The sequence below is a fragment of the Tetrao urogallus genome (genome assembly GCF_951394365.1).
Source record: "Tetrao urogallus genome assembly, chromosome: 14".
Taxonomy (NCBI): Eukaryota; Metazoa; Chordata; class Aves; order Galliformes; family Phasianidae; genus Tetrao; species Tetrao urogallus.
This window is the reverse complement of record NC_136827.1, coordinates 13,343,322-13,361,030: the sequence shown is the minus strand read 5'-3', so window position 1 is coordinate 13,361,030 and position 17,709 is coordinate 13,343,322.

Genomic DNA, 17,709 nt, shown 5'->3' with positions numbered 1-17,709 from the left:
TCCCGGATTTTAATATTTGATTACAATAATTAAGAATCATTGTATTCTTAGATTTGTTATTTTAGCAGTGGAGTATACCTAGAAAAAGAATTGTGACTAAACGTTCCATAGACCTGAAAGCTGAAGTAGTTAGAGAAATCTTCATATTAAGCAGAGGTATTTCTAGCAAGAAGAGTCCAAAAACTTTCATCACATTCAATTTCTTTTAATGTACTTAGAGCATTTTTGTTTAATAATGCGTATTAATATAATACCTCAGGCTGCAAAGTCAAGTACCTACAAACTGTGCCATCCCAGCATTAAAATTCCTCAGTTCACTTCTGCTGTGGTTATTTGAGAGTTTTTGATCATCTTCTTGCATACAAGAGTTATGGAAGCTACGGAACTCCAGTCCACGCAGAGGAAAGCAGGAATTCCCTCAGTGCTTTTTGTATGGGGCTTTCAATGTGGTTTCAATGCTCAATAAGCATCAAAGATTTATCTTTATTATCCAACTGTTACAGGCAACGCTCTTACATTCATTTGGTAAATGGTGAACAGGCCATAAAACCAAAGGCTGAAATCATTAAACATGCAATGATTTCAGACGTCCGATCTGAGAACCCTAAGATTGGAATTTTTCAGAGTACTGTCATTTTAGGAATGCTCCACGTTCAAAGCACTGATCCCATGACCTCACTAGCAATAGAAGCTGTTGTTCAATTCAGATCTGTCTCTCTACCCACGTACTCTGAAAATACAGGTTGTAACTAAGTTCTGCCCTCCTGTTTGCGGTCCCTCTCTGCTTCTACTTTCTTCCTTGTTCTCTCTCCTGCTTTGCCATAGTTCTTCTCTGCTTCATTTCTCATCTGCTTATATTCCAGTAATATTACTTCTTCACATTTCCAGGGTACTGGAAGTAGAGGAGAGCACTGAAAATCTCCTTGTTCAACTCTTCTGTAACCACAGACACCAGAGCTTTCACAAGCCATGACAGCTCTGTGTTTGTTCTCTGTTTGTGTTGTTCTCATGTGGTGATGTCTTGCCAGTTCACTCATCATGCATGACCCACGAAGGATGAAGGATATGCATTCTAGCCTGAAGCATTTAGAAGTCAAACAAGCCTTAACCAAATCTGGCCATTTTAGCAAATAAAAAGTACCCTAATGCTGCCACAAAGACAACTCCCTGCCACAGGCTTCACATCCTTCTGTCAGGGCAAAAAGGCAACAGGTCCTCAAAACAGCTGCAAGTGTCATCAACATGGACAGAGCAGCACTCCCAGAACCATTCCAGACAGTCCCAGACAGAAGTGACAGGGAGGTGGCAGTGCTGGGAATCATTAAGCTACTCACAGCAAATCCTCTTAGCCCCAGTTTGGAAGGGTTATAGGATGCTCACTTTTGGGTACATATCGAAAACTGTATTTGGCTCAAAGGTGGCCACCTGAAGTTTATTCCACAGTGCAAAAAAGCATTTTGTTTGTAGGTAACGAATGCAAATTTAAACATACCATACCCCGAGCTTAACAGCGCAGATTAATTTCTGCTCTGATTGTCTTTAATATCACCCTGAACTCAGGACAACTATACTCCATGCAACAAGCAGCTCACCATATGTAGGGAAACTCATGGGCAGGTAAAAGATTAATGGGAAGGGATCTCATCTGATTGATGAATCTGTGACCTTGAACAACAAGAGCACTTGCAAAAAATCTATCCACTATGAGAAACAAAATGAAGAGAGGCTCATATTTCACTCTCAGATCTCATTAGGCACCCAGACCTGAAACACCGACACCAGCACAGACCATCTGCTCCAGTGTTTGCGTGGTTACAGGTCTGATAACACTTGCACAGAGCAAAAGTTAATCACACGTACGGATGAGCACCAGCACTTCTGCACAGGAAATTCCGTGCAGCATAAGTTTCTAAAAAAAAAAAAAACCACATGCACATTTTTACTTCACTCTGTTGCTTCCATCCACACAAGCAAAGAGATGGTCCAAACAAAAGTTGATACAATAGGCTGTTATTCTGGACTCTTGTTGGGCTTCTGTCATTGTTGTGTGGAGGTTCTTTTGTACATAACCTGGTGCACAACCAATAAACATACAGATATTACAGTATACCAAAGAGCTTAGCTATGTAGTTATTACACCAAAGCAGAAAAGATAGGACACTTACCCATATCCTGGGCTCACTCACAAAACTCCAGCAGAGGGGATCTCTAGAAGAGATCCTTCTCCCCTGGTACTCAGCTCTTAAATGGGTCTAGGAGAGGTGCAGCCAGGCTCCACCCCTTCCAGCAGCACAGATGAATTGCCTTCACCTGTGCTCCCATAGTTTATTGCTAACCTCAGGTGATTAATCAGAGGTTCAGGCCGTGATTCAGCAGCTCCCATACACCTGTAAAGTTACCAGAGAGTTAAATAACTTGATCTGCCAAATGGCTGTGATCTGTGATGATCTGATTTTTGGGTGGTACTGTGCAGAGCCAGAAGTTGGACTTGATGATCTACACAGGTCCCTTCCAACTCAGGATGTGCTCTGATTCTACTGGTAGCTTCTATAATGGGCAGTAATACTGAATTATTTTGTGATTGATTTAATTCATCTAATCCTCTTTTTTTTTTTTTTTTTTTTTTTTTTTTTTTTTTTTTTTTTTTTGCTTATGTTGATTATTTGAGAATCATTTGTATTTTTGCCGTTTGCTTTCTGTTTGCAACAGCAAAGGCCCTCCCCAGTGTCTCTTTCCAAATGTACTGCAATTTTACCCCACCATCTGCCCTTGGGGCATAAAGTTTCCCTGCAACCATTTTTAAGGGACAAAACCACCTGATCTTCCTTTGCCAAAAAGTAATTCCTGGAAAATCCTGCAACGCACTCACAGACTTTACTACTGCTTTTGGAGAACACGCTCTAGGCAAAATGATACAGTCTATTGAGGCCATATCTGACCTAGAAAGTATTAACTGAAGAATGTGAGGGACAGCTGGTTATTGGAAAGAACATGCATACAGCTCAGAGAATGACATGTAGAGCTGCTCTGCTCTGTTCTGAATGGCTGTTGGCTCTGCAGCCAGTCTGACACTAGTGCACAGCCCACTTTACATCCAGTGACCAAGCCAGCTCAGGTATCTGACACAGCCATGGGGAGGTAGTTTGCCATCTGAGAGCATTTCAGATATGTGATAGGATAAGGCTGAACAGAAATCTGAAGTACAGCATGATTGTTTCCCAAACCAAGTGCCAAAGGACTAACTAAGCCTTTCTAAGGAGGATGTTTTATGAGCAGGCTGGGTACGTGGCATGCTGGGGTTACTTTTCAGAGCGCTGCTCATGTTGGATACTGCTCAGATGTTGGTGTTCCTCAGAAGCACAGCCTGGTTCAGTGCCTTTCACATTGTTAGTAGAGAAGGCCTCATTGCACAACAAAGGAGAGTGCCATTCATTTCTAGCCACATATCCATATATACCAAAACAGATGACTGACTTCAACTCTTAGCTTTCCTATTCCAGAAACAGAGTTGTGATCTGTGCATAATAGTATCACAGAATATCCCAACTTGGAAGGGATCCGCAAGGACCACTGAATCCAAATGCTGGCTCTACAAAGCATCACCCAAACCCAAATTCAATGACTCGTAGCAGTGCCCCAGTGCTCCCTGAGCTCTGGCAGCTCAGGGCTGTGCCTGGGCAGCCTGTTCCATGCCCACCGCCCTCTGCTGAAGGACCTTTCACCTATCCTGAACTTCCCTTGAGGTTTTCTCTTTACTGTTCCTTTTGCTGAGGGGATGCTGCCGCACCACCAATGCTCGAACATTCCAACAGCATGTTGAGCATAATGAGAGGGAATTCTCTTCGTTTTGAAGTTATTTACAATTTTATCTGACAGCACCTTCCTGCCACCCCCTAACATGGCCTCGTCCCCTCATCCCACCCTGAGACCTTGCTGCACAGCAGCAGCACTAACAGCACTTACAGACATCTTCACTTTCCCAAGTACCTCAGTATGTATCCATTAACCAGTTCAAATAACAAAAAAGGAGAGGAGGGGAGGGGAGGGGAGGGAAGGGGAGTTCCAGCGGATGGAAGCCGGTGGCCATATCACAGTGAAGGATGTGGGGCAAGGATCTGCTGTATTATGGATATAAGTGTGGAAAAGACTTCTGCTAAACGCACCATCCACACGTGAGGCCGTGTACGGCAACTCTGAATCGCAATTACATGGAATTTAAAGTTCTCCAAAAAGACTTTAATTAGGCTCCCTGGCCTCGCACTGGGAACTGCTTTCCAGCTGTACACCGCTCAGAGTTTTAGAAAAACGCCGCTGACCCGTCACTTTTATCCACTTTTCCGTCACCCCGACCCACCCTTCCCACCACACGCCTCCGTTTGGGGGACACGACGAACCCCAGCGCTCCCCTCAGCGCCCCCCTGCGGTCCGGCCCTGCGCAGTCGCGGAGAGGGGGCGGCCTCGGCGGGCGGGGCGGAGGGAGGAGGAGGAGGAGGAGGAGGAGGAGGGCCGGCCCGCCCGCAGCCGCCGCCACCACCACCGCCGCCGCCATGATGCTTGTTTGCTTTCAATGAGTGTGAGGAGGAGGCGGGGGGGAGCCGCTCTCCCGTCCGGCCCGCGGCAGGAAACAAAGAGCCAGGCAGGCGGCGGAGCGAGGGCGGCGGGGGGACGGGGATGCTGCAGCCACAGGTAGAGGGGCTCGGTGGGGGTGCGCCCGCCGCGCCTCGCCTCGAGGGGGGGCTCGTGCTCAGGGGGACGGGGAGCGGGGCTGCGGGGGTTAACGGGGGCGGGGGGTGCCGGGGGGAGGGGAGCGGCGTTATTATGGCGAGCGGCGTAGGGCGGGGGGGATCCTCCGCTTTGAGGGGGGGCTTAGAGTTCGGTGAGAGGAGGGGGGGCTGTTTTGTTGGGTGTCAGGGGCGGGCGGCGGGCGCTCCGGAGGCGGCCGCGCCGGGCTTGGGGCTGCGGGCGGGGGCCGGGGCTCGTCCTGCCGCCCATCCGCCGCCAGAGCGAACTGGCAGCTTCTCGCCGGGGATCGGGCTGCGTTCGCATCGGAGGGCAATGAAGAGGAATAAGCGTCTGGCAAACGGCATCTGGAAGCACCAAGTTCTTTATATATATGTATATATGTATTTATATTTTTCCCCCAACTGTTTAAAAATAATTAAACAAAGGCAGAGAGGGAAATGACATCAATCTGATAATGGTCCAAAGCGCAGTTTTCCAGCCATCTCGTTTCCCTTCCTTCCTGAGCCCTCCGCTCGCCGAGGGACGGCGCTGCTGGGGCGGCGGGGCGAGGCCTGTGGCTGGCAGCGGGCGGCCCGCGGCCCTGCGAGCGGCCGGGCGAGGGGAGAACCGCCCCGAGCGCTCGGCGCGTGATTGGCAGCGCCGGCGGCCAATGGGGGCGGGAGGGGGGCGGGGCTTGCGCTGACATGTGGGGCGGGGGGACACGCACCTGAGGGGGTAAACAGAGGGGAACTGGGACGGCGCTTCCTCGGGTGCGGGGTGGGGAAGTCGAGGGTTGTGGAGCTTGTGAGCGGGCACGTGTGTGAGCGCACGCTTGTGTGCGCCCCTGGAGCGCGGGGAAGTGGGTCAGCGGGGCCTGTGTGCCTGCAGGGAGCTGTGTGGCTCAGGGCTTTGTGGGGAGCTGTAAGCCGGGATCCCAGGGGGCTTTAGGAAAGTCTGCGTCCGCACATCTGTCTCTGTCGTGGTGTGAGCACGGTGTGTCTTGACAACGCTTCCACGAAAATTAAAAATTCGTAGCAGCCTTGCTCTGCGTTTTGTAGTATGAAAGTACAGCCATAACAAATACAGTCAAACTGGTTTGTTGTTTTCCTTTCACCCCCACCCCCATCTCTTTTTAATGTCTATCTCCACAAGTGCATAGAGACAGAGCACTGGAACAGGCAGCACAGAGAGGAGGTGGAGTGTTCTTCTCTGGAGATATTCAAGACCTGTCTGGACACTTTCCTATGCAACCAACTGTAGGGAACATGTTAGGAGGGGATCTCCAGTGGTCCTTTCCAACCCCAACAGTTCTCTGACAGTAACCCGTGCTGTAATTCTGCAGGCAGGTATTTGCTTTGTAAGCAGAGTTGCAGATCTCCAGGATTTTTTGTTTGATTTTTTTTTTTCTTTATTTGTTTGATTGGTTGTTTTCTGGGGTTTATTTTCTTAATCTAGCTCTCACCACAACGGGTAACAAATTCAAAATTCAAGGGATTAAGGAGCACCTGAAGTATGTGTCTGGCTTACATACAGAGATGTGCAAGTGTTGACTGGTAATTGTATTGTATCTTGCATTTTTTTCATTTTAGAGCAGGTCTCACAATTGGGAATTTATCATCATTTCCACTGGGGTAATTTTACAGGATTATCCTCCCTCTGTTCTTCCTGCTGGTTCATCTGGACTCTGTGGAGTGTGCTGCTAGCCATGAAGCCTTCTGTGGGGGTTTATTCATGCTATTACTGACATGGAGCCCTTCGCATTCGGATTAACTCTTTACTCACTTTTCATCTGAATCGTGTGGATCAGTCTGTTTATAAAAAGGACACTACCATGCATCCCTTTTCTGTCTGCATTTTGAAGTTGAACTCTCAGTACAGACATAATGAGTTCAAGCTGTTTGCTTTGCTTGAATTTTAGAGGAAGAACTGAAATATAGAGATAGATGAGACTATAATACTGCAAGGGCAGGTAAATGCTTTTGAAATTTCATATAAGTCTTGAAAGCATGTCATAAAAGGCTACAAATTGAGTGAGCGTTGTACTCATCAAGGTAAAAATTACTAAGATCGGGCAGTACTGGATATTAGGAAGACTTATTCTTCTAAGCAAGTGCAACGTTTATGATGGAAAACACTCTTTAAAATGGGTGGAATACTCCTAAGACAGCAAACTGAAAATGCTTTCCCAACTCACCAACAAAGCATCCATTTTTTAAAGTGTGGCAGTGTAAATAAAAGCAATCTTGTTAAACTACCACTAAAAAGCTCAGTATGCTTGTTTGTAGTGCAGTGTGTTGTTATTTCGATTGCCACCATGCCTAGAAGGCTGGGTGGTGAACCAGAATTCCTCATGCCAGTTGTGCAGCACCTGCTGCAACAGGCAGTCCTGCTGCAGAGACTGCAGCCTCCTGCTTCTGTTTGCTAGCAGGCTGCAAAGGTCTAAAATTAGCCCCTTGTTTTGTCGTGTAATTGTGTGTATGTTGGTATACGTAGAGCTTGTAACGTGCCATCCCTGGCCCAAATGGGGCCACATGAAGTGAAGGTTATATGCAGGCTGTATATTTATGAATGAAGGTTATGTGCAGGCTATGACTTCGTGAATGAAGATGCCATTCAGTCTTCAGAACTGAAATATAGAAGGCACGTCACTTACACTTTGGGTTGTTTTTTTTTGCTAGGAGCAAAGTGTAGCATTCAAAGGTAATAGTGATGCATGATAGGCTTGAAAAAGTGCCCTCTACCTTAAAACCCCGTGAGAAAGATCTCAACAGATCCTACCTCTGGATTTTAGTCCTACTTGCACGATGTGTATGTTGACCTTTGCTCCATTGCATACAAAAGCTTCATACATAAAGTAACCCAACTGAATCACTGCAGGGCTTTATCCATTTTGTATTCCCCCTTCAGTGCTGGTGTTTCACACTTGGAGCTGTGATTATTCTACAGTTATCATGCAAGATTACTAATGTTGTATTAAGCCATGTAATTTGTGTTCTCATGTTGAAATTAGGTTGTAGGAGTCCACTCAACAAAAAAGCTTGGCATGAGCTTGGGGACCTGTGCTCACATTTTCTGCATTGAGTGATTTCTGCAGGTGGAGCCTTAAAGAATACAAATGCCTAGGCAGGTCCCATAGAAAAAGCAGTTAAAATGCTTAACATGTCCTTTTGAGCTACTAATTACACTTCCAAGATGGTGCTTATTTAAAAAAAGAAAAAAAAGTTGGCAACAACTCAATTTTCCCTATTGTAAGAGTGCACCAGGAATCCTGTTTTTAATGCCTCACAGAGCTCTTTTTAGCAAAGAAATTGAGGAGGGCCTAGGAGCAGAAATCATATGCATACTTGTTTATCTGAGAAATAAAATGCTTGTTAGGATCGTGGTTTGTGCTGTACTGGAGCTCTGAAGGAAGAGGGTTTTGTTTTTCTTGAAGGTGGGAAACAGATTAAGTGTTTTACCGAGGCTGCTGTGCAGACATTGTGATTGTAGCTGCAGTGTTGTGATGGTTCTCTTGTGTGTCTTAGTTATGTTCCTGATCTGCAAGCTTTTCTCAGCAAGTTAAGCTGCTTCTTACCTTAAGCCCGTCTGAAGGCTGTGGCCGTGTCTAGGACTGCCACAACAATAGGAACATCAGTTGTGTTGTTAGGGGACAGCCACCCACCCTGCTTAGGGGACTGAAGGAATAGTTTCTATACTGCATGTTACAAATTACCTGTGTAGCTTCGCTGCTGGAGATATTTTGTGGTGTATTAAGAGTGCAGCGTGGATCACACAGGTTAAATGGAGCTCCACAAAAGCGTTGCTCTGTTTAGATCAGTTTGCAGGTCAGGGATCAGAAAATGGCCTGCGCTTCACAGACAGCTCCTTCCATGCGGAACTCCCTGAAATGACATCTGCAAAGACACCAAGGCATGAAACTGAACTAAAGCAAAACTAGGTTTGCACCCTTACAACCTGATCCGTATCACTTGTCAGGACGTGAGCCTGTACCATAAGTGACTAAATAATGAAACATACTGAAATGTTTTGTGCTGAACTTCCACCATTAATACTTTTTAATCTGTTTTTAAAGAGTCTTAACAGTTGTCCACCCAACAGAAGAGCTTTGCCCGTCAAAACAAAAGTACTCTGGAATCAAGGAGAGGAATTTCAGTGCTGCCTTAATTACAGCCTGTCTGTACATAGATTCCTGAGTATTCTCAGCGACAAGAGCATTGGAATAAGTGATCTGTGAAGAATAATTAAAACTAAAAAGGGATTTTTGCTGATGGACATCTTAAGAGAGGCAAGTCTGGAGATGAGAGAGCTGGCCTTACGATAACTACCTGCCACAGGACAGGTCTTTCCCACATGGAGCAGCCCTGTTGCCTTCTGCTGCTACTGCTGTTCAAGTAGAAGTAAGAAAGTAGCTGAAGACAATTCTTCAGTGACAGAACTGAGAAAACTGCTGCTCTGGTCGGTCATTGCAAGCTGCTTCTGTACTGCCATCTCTGAAGCAGCACTGGAAACCAACTAGTGGTGTGACTGATGCGATGGGATTTATTTTAAACCACTGCCACCCTCATAGCTGGGTATTGCTGCTGCTCCAGCACAGCTGAGAGGGGGCACAAAGGAGGACAGGAAAGAAACCTCCAGTGGGTTTTGCTGCATGACAGAGGGGTTGTGAAACAACATCTGCAGGCTTGTTGGTCTAAACCGAAGACAGTTTGAGAATAGTTCATCTTTTTCTATCAGGATGTGGCTAGATGGGAGAGGAAGAGCTGTAGAAGTGAGTGTCGTAATGTGCTGAACTAGAGTTCAGCAGCTCTAATATTTACAAGCATTTAAACGTCTTCCTAAAAATAATTTCTAGATAAAACATTTTGGAACTTGATACTGAGATCTGTTGTCCTTCAGATATAAAGCAGGAAGGCTGGAAATGAGCTCATGTCCAAATCTCATTTAAAATAATTAGGTTGTCTTTGACTCCAAGTCCTACTGCAAGGCTAAGAGAATAATGTGGGTGAAAACAGGAAGTCAGCATGCACAAAGCAGCAGAGACGTGGAAATTATTCTGCAGATGTATAAAAGAAAACATGGTAAGGAACCTTACGGTATACAGGGCAGTATTTGAAATAGCTTACAAACAGACAAAGAGAAATTGCCATATTTCAAACAAAAATAGTTTTTCATACGATGGAGAATTGTCACATAGGATTGTCTGGACACAATGGGTGGAATAAGGATTTGTATTTGTTGGCATCTTGGTAAGACCATTCTTCAACCACCTCCAGAAAGGCTGACCTCACCTGCTTTGGAGCCTTGGTCTTAGCACTGATTTGCATTTTTTTAAAACTTAGAACATGAGGCTTTGGGATGGAACTCTTCCATTTAAAGTTGATGTCTTACATTCCATCTTACTTGTACGGTATGTAATATGCAATTAAAATGAATTCTTAAAGTAATTAGTAAACCCGACTGGTCTTTTAATGTACTGGCATTTCAGAATACACTAAAATAGAAGATAAAACATTCGGAACGTTGCCTAGCATTCATTAGCTAGCCAAAGTGTTTCTGGAGATATCAGTTCAAGGTCAGGCTTTGCTTTGCAATTTAGTTTTGCACTAATGTTTGTTTTGTATACAGCAGCCTTCTACTATAGGCATAATTATCTATAATTGCTGATAATTAAGAACTGTGCTAACCATTTGGACTCTGTGCTACACTTAGAACATTTGGAAGTAGTATTTCTAATGTTAGATGTTTTGCAGTCTAAGGGGTGGGAAATTAGTTATCAAAATCTAGCTGAAGTTTTATCAAGTAGATCTGTGTAAATGATAGAGCAATCAAGAACCTCTGGGCTGAAACATGCCTTTCATACTCTGTGTTACAGTTCTTTTTTGAGCCTAAACTGATCTTTATAGCAACTGAATGTGGAAGTGAGAATTGCTGCGTTGCACTACTGAACCTATAGTAGATTTTGTCACTCCTCTAGGCTCTGAGGGTTACCTGTACTCCATTAGAATATTGTGCTTCAGGTTGCCTGTCTGCAGGGAAATCATGATTGCCAGTGGAGTGCAGGGGTGGCAGGGCTGGGGAGGGGAGCTGTGGGTCTGGAGAACAGCAGCCTTGCTGCCCCTGCCATGCACCTCAGCACCAAGCAACTCATGTTCCTATAAACGCAGAGTGAAGGAGGACAAAGAAACCTTTATTACGTTTTAAGTACCTGAAGGTTAAAATTTAATAATGAGCTCATTTTAAAAAATATGAATTGACTTATTTTTAGACTTAATGAAATGGAGCCTGAACTGGTTAGGTACTACAGCTCTGTGGTCTGATCAGGCCTTCAGGATTGGAAAATAGCAAACACCCTGCAACTCTGTGACTCGGCTGATAGAAACCAAGGTGCTTTGTCCCCCCCCCCCTTCAAAAACAAAATTCCAGGGAGTTTGACTCCCATTCAACTCCAGTTAGAGTAAGAGCTTTGCAGAATTCATTTCCATATAGATTTTGTGAAAGAACACTAAGGCACGTGTCAGCCTCCAGGTTTTCTGTAGCACAGCTTATTTGCTGCATGTATGCAAAACCAAGTAACTTCACCCGATTACCTGCATTACAGATACTCACTCAAGCAGCATATGTTGACTTAATCAGTACCTTACACGTAACTGTGAGGCACACTCACGTACCTTCATGGTATGTAAGCCTGCAGAAGAGGAAGGGTTCCTTATTGCCTTGTATTGGCAGCCAGGTAGAACTCTGGTTTTGGAGCTCTTCAAAATATGATGAGGCAGCATTACTTCCCTGATGGAGCCATTAAATGTTAATACACTAACAGCCCCTGAAGCATCATCCCACTGAGCAAAGCAGCACTTGAAATGAATCAATTGGCTTTGTGTTGGGTACTCAACATCTTTTTTCCTCCCCTTTCTTGATTTAGATTATTCCAGCATTAAGCCATCAGTGGGTTAAAGGAGTCTTTGACATTTTCCCACACATTAGAGACGAATCTCTTGGGGGTGGGGGTGAGTTCCAGGGCTCACATGTGCTGCTCCCCCATGCCAGCAGTGCTAATGTGCCATCATCCTCACTCCAGGGAGAAGAAAATGTAAATCCCAGGGTGTATTCTGAGAACTTCTCATTACTGTTTAGCAAGTTCCCTGATCAGTGATTTTTTTCCCCCCAGTTTTATGTTTTCAATGCTATATACTTAAAAACCCTACTCAAATATCTTCTATAAAATGCCAAGAATGCTTACTCTGTTCAACAAATGCATGTTTACACAGACTTTCCTCCTCCCTGTATTCAAGCCTTACATAAATATTAAGTGTTCTCATAGAGCTCTTTTATGTGTTTCAATAGAGCAATCATATTCACTCAGTATTAAATGTAAGATTGCATTGCAATAGATAGGCAAGTCCTCAAACTTCTGAGTATTCAACACGAAAATATTTGTGGTGTTCTGATGGGCTTTAGTCTGTTTTCTTCCTCACTGGAGAAAACATTTCTGCACTTTGGTGTATCTGTTTGCATAGTTATGCTTCGTAGCAAGATAGAAGCAGAAGCAGTATTACATAGCAGGGTGCAAATTGGCTTTGTGTGAAGCTGTGAGTGGTTGGGAAATCCAGATATGTACCATGTTGAAGCTTTTTTTAACATCATGTATCTGAACTATAAGACTGTATAAGTTTAAAATGATTTGTAGGTATATCAAGAATTAAAGAACTAAATGCCTTTCTCTGTACAAGTTCTGTGGGGTGTGCATGCAGGTATATTTGTGTCCCAAATTTTGACTAAGAACTTAGCTAAAGTACATTGAATTTGCCTCACGTGGCACTTGAGGTCCAGCTGGGATACACTGGGCAAGTTTGCTTCTTTCCCCCCCTCACTGCCACATCTTGCCTACAACTACTTTTTCCATTATTTTCCAGGATTAATGCCATTAACTAGTTTGTTGTCCATACATGGTATGGACTGAGGGTAAATCCAGGTATTGCCTCAACTCATCCAGTCAAGAGTGTGTGAAGCTGTGCCATAAACCTGCTCAAGCTTCTGTTGTTTTCTGTAGGAAAACAGGTGTTGCACCTCATCATCCCGGCCAGGACAGCAGCCACGTGCACAGGGCTGTTCCTTCATTTGCCTGTACTTCAGGCAGAAACATAGTTCAATTCCCATAGAAATCATCACTTACTAAGTAAAAGGCCAGTGCTGAAGGGAACATGAAAGCAATAAACTTAATTCTCTTTGAGCAAACACCTCCTTAAAGAGCAGTTAGTGCTTTGTGGGAAATGCAGAAAGCGAGTGTACTTGAAAGAACAAGCTTAGTAAACTTTAGGTTTTATAGTGAACATAGGAATACAGTGTTATAAAATTAGCTTAACTTCCCCCCTCCCAAAGTGGAGTAGGTATCTTTTAGCTGCATTTCTGTTGTTCCTTCTCTTTAAAAAGAGATCATTAATTACAGTTCAAAGCAATAGTTTCTGTTCTCCCTAATAAAGCTCAGTAGAAGAGATATTAACCCTTCATTCACAAGCTAACATTTTTGATTTGACTATACATAAGGACTAGTATAGTTTTGTTATCTAAAAAGCGTTGTACTTTGACTTCATGTAGGATTTTAGACTTTGTTCAATGTTACTATTTAACTAATGCCTAGATGATGGCAGGTGGAAGCAAGATTTTGCTTCCTGCTGGGCAAGAGAAAATTTTAGGTATGGCCAGAGAAACAATGACATTGTTGTTTGGATTTCAGTCTGTGGAAGAGCTGTGCCGCAAATACACACTTAAATCACTACTATGAGGCAGGAAATTGAACTCCCAAATGCATTCCTTCTTTTTCCCTCCCACCCTCTTTTGGCCAGTGAACATCTCTTACCCAGCTCATCTCCTTACCAGAGAAGGATCAGTGTTGATGCAAGAGTGAAGAGGAAACTGTGCTGAGGAGGGAGGAACCGCAGGAGGACCAGCTTAGTTCTGCTTAGCATGAAGTAAAACCACGAGGCAAGCAGCTGGGGGTGAGGAGAATCCCAAATTAACTTTGAGTTCAAGGCTTATCAGGCAGTGTCAGAATCACTAGTTTGTGGGGAAAACCTTTGGATCTGATTTTTGAGTAAAGTTTTGGATTACATGAAGAAGCTTCAAGGTTAAAGGCACAAAATTACAAAGGAATGATCTGCTATGAACATCCAGTGTTAGAGTTTGGAGAGGGGGGAAAAAGAAGGCCTCACAGGTTATAAACATCTCATTAGATTTTTGATTGACTGACTGGTTTTACTGTCTAGTAAACATAGTTTTAGTACTTTAGCCTCTCCTATTGCTTTCAACAGATGCATTGTGTGTCTACTGCACGGGCAAAAGGAAAACACTTCAGTTATCTGCTTACTTCCAACCTTATTAAACTTTGATTTCTGTAGTTTATTCACAGTTTTGACATAAAAAGAAACAAGTTTCATTATGCACTCAATCAGATGTGGTTTTACTTTTACTTCTCCTTTCCAGAAGCTTTTTGGTCTATATCAGTTTTAGCATTCTCAAGGAATGGAGAAAAGGAAGCAAGAAGTTCTCAGCACATGTCAAAGAGTTTCAGAAGCAGATTCCTGCTGCTTCAGCCTAGTGTGTTGGTATTTCTAAGGGTACTCACATATCTGTAAGCAGGCTTTGCAGAGGCTCTTTCATATACGCTGCAGTAGTTCTTTCAGAATAATGGATTCAGTCAGAGGAAGTTAAAATGGTATCTGAATATTAACTTACACTGCTTTCATTGGTTCAGTGTTTTATATAGAGCTTTAGAATTAAAGTTTCCTTTGCCTGGTTTAATGGCTGGTATGGAAGAAGTTAAGACTTCTAGAAAATATTTTATGAAGAACTTAACACTCACAGTAAACTTAATACTTGAAGGGTGGATAGTAGATTTGGCTTACAGGAGCTGCCTAAAGCATTTAACTTTGAAAAAGAATTCATTTATCTATGGTGTTTCGGATGTAAACCTGTAGTTTTTTGTTCTCTTAAGAAGAAAAGCTTTACTTCAGTTAAATCATGCTTCATACCATTTTCTAATTCCATAAAACTAGCAAAAGGGAAGGACAGGAGGAAGAAAAAGCCATCCTCTTCCCTACTTTGTCACTCAGAGCAGTTCTCCCACACTATCACCCCTCTAGTTCAGAGGCATTATTCAGTGATACCTTCTAGAGTTGTTTGGATCATTAGCTGCCCCGTAGCCCAGTTTCCACCTTTTATTTTGCTCTAACATAGGAGACTTACCGTGCCATAGGGCTGTGGTCTTTTCTCATCCTTCCATGGAGAGCAGTGCAGCAGAAACAGCTTGGCCCTTAGACAGCTCTTCCTTTTTAGGCCACCAACTTTCCCTGAGCCTGCACTCCCAGTAGCACTGCTGCTTTGGCTATAAATGCTCTTCGGCAGCAGAGCAGCCCCTGCTTAATGGAGCAGCACACCCACTCACACAGCTGCTGGTAATCACAACTCTTCCAGGACAGTTCTCTAGAACAGCTAGCCTGGCTCTTAATCACCTGACTGCACTCATTGCTTTAACCTGGAGAGTTGGGCAGCAATTGGCACAGGTGCAACTCAACCCTGTGGGAATTTGGTTTGTCTCTAGTGATCTTGAGAGAAGCCCAAATCAGCACCCCGTCATCTGTTTGTTGCATTAGTCACCACTGTCAGCACTCCTAACAGTTTGGCCTCCCTTGACTTGGCAATCTTCAGTATTTTTCTTCCCTTTGTTTCTCTTTTTGCTCTCTTTCTCTCAGAGCCATTCATGCAAACAAAGGCTTAAAATTGTGTCTGTGTGAAGGTTCCCGATCTGATTTCCTGTGTCAGATAGAGCTTTTTGCTCTTGACATCATCAGCCTGGTTTAGCTCAGCTCCTGTAGGGTTAGGAGTGTTAATTCTGCATTGGGATTGAGTGACTGGGGTAGGAGTGGGCAGCTGTCCTCCTCGTCAACTCTCAAGCAATTTTGTGTTTCAGCTTTTAAGTTTAGTTCTAAGAACCTGGTACAACATAGTAAACAATTTAATTTGCTTTTAAACATCATTACATGCCCTTCACTGCATGAATTTTGGTTGCGTGGAATGCATTCTGTTGTCTGTGTCCTATCGTTGTTGATAAACCGTTTCTCCCTTGCCAACTAAGTGGTGTGTGTAACAGCTGAATATTCAGTGGTGCTTTCCCCAGTCTGCTGGTGCAACTGAAAATTACAGGTGGTGTAAGCTCTTTTGAAAATGAGATGTAAATGATCGCTGTGTTAAGCTACATTATTAAAGCTGCACTTATCAAAGGCTTTAAGGATGTCCAGCACCGTTTTTATGCCTCTTAAAATTGCTTTAGTCTGACAAAACCATATCCCTTCATCTGACGTTTACCTCAGCAGGTTCTAAATTTGGAATGGGGGAGGTGGAGAAAGAAGAGGAGACAGTGATTTGCAGAAAGCAGTGATTTATCCAACTACTCCCTGCTGTGCAGTTTTGAAATTTAGTTCAAGATATCACATTTGTGTTCTTTGGTGGCCAGCATGACCCACATTTAGTCTGGCTGTCAGGGCCTGGGAGATCTTCAGCTCTACCCGATGAATGAAGGTGCACAAAGATCTCGTGGGGTGCCTTCCCACGTCAGTGCTGCACCTCAGAGCCAGCACTGCTCCTTGAGCAAGGCTGCCCAGTCTGCACTTGCTGCTTTTTCTGCTGTGGGGTGATCCTACGCTTAGGCTTTGCACTTTGAAATGCAGCAGTGGGAAAGGGAAATCTGTCAAACAGGAATGCTGAGAACGGGTCAGATGGTGACACTGGCAGGACGGGCTCACCGATATCCTGTGTTAAAACCTGCAGTTGTTAAATCTCATCAGTCGTGTTACCGTGCATTAACAAAACCCACGGAAAAGTGTGTCATCCTCTTTTGGTAGCAGGGAGGCCATGTAGCGCTGGTACCAGCAAGTCTGTTAATTAGTGCATGTGATTGACTGTGCTCTGGGGAGCATTCGCATTTCCGTACTGAATGAGATTTCTGTCTCTAGTACTACCTGCTTTCGTTTTTAGAAAGTGGAGCACGTTTATTAAGTGCAGGAGATGCAGGAAGAGAATGTATCAGAGGAGTGAAGGAGGGGAATGCTGCCTGGAAAGGCAAGGCGGCAGCGCTCTGTGGTGACAGCCTTTGTGAAAGGCACGATCATTTGTAGCAGTTTCAGAGGAGATGCTGTATATATTGCTTTGCCATCTAGGATTGCACTCATTAAATAGCTACTACAAGGTAAAGTTACGTTTTTACCTTTCTGGTGATTTTCAGTTGAGTCTTACCTATTTTAATTAGCTTAGTTTAAAAGCATAACACTTAATGATTTTAGCATCCTCAGATCTCAGGTATGGCCATTCTATAAGGAACCCATCCCAGCTGCTATTTATAATCTCAGAGCTTTACCCAGAGTTCACTTCTTAAAGAGGAATTTCTTTTCTCTGGGTGGAGCTGATTCTGCCCAGCAGTGGGAGTGGGAAAGGGAAGAGGTGTGAATCAGTAGAAGAGCTGTTGCATTACAGTAAGCAGTTGGCACTAGATAACTTTTGTTTTAATGAAGTCACGTAATCAGCTGTATTTTGTTTTTTAATGTATGTAGTAAATAACTTCCATTAAATAAATGGCAAGTAGGTCTGGCTGGTGGCCTTGTGAGGATTATTGTTAATGCTCCAGTGAGCTGCATTGCTTTTCTGATGTACTTAGTTTGCCCAGGTCTGAAGAAAAGACTCGATAGAAAGCCTTGCTAGGTGTGATAACTGGGTGTTATCAGGGTGTCAGCTTCTCTGCATTGCTCTTATGTGTTTTGCTCTAGTAATTGTATTGCTTTGCTTCTAACATATTTGTAAATATGTTTTGAGCGACTGATGTCCAACTTATTGCACATAAATCACTTCCGTGGTTCATGGCTTGTGCTTCTTGGTGTGGATACTTCAATGTAAGATGGGGAGCTTTGCCATGAAAGCTCTTATGTATGCATGGAACTGTGC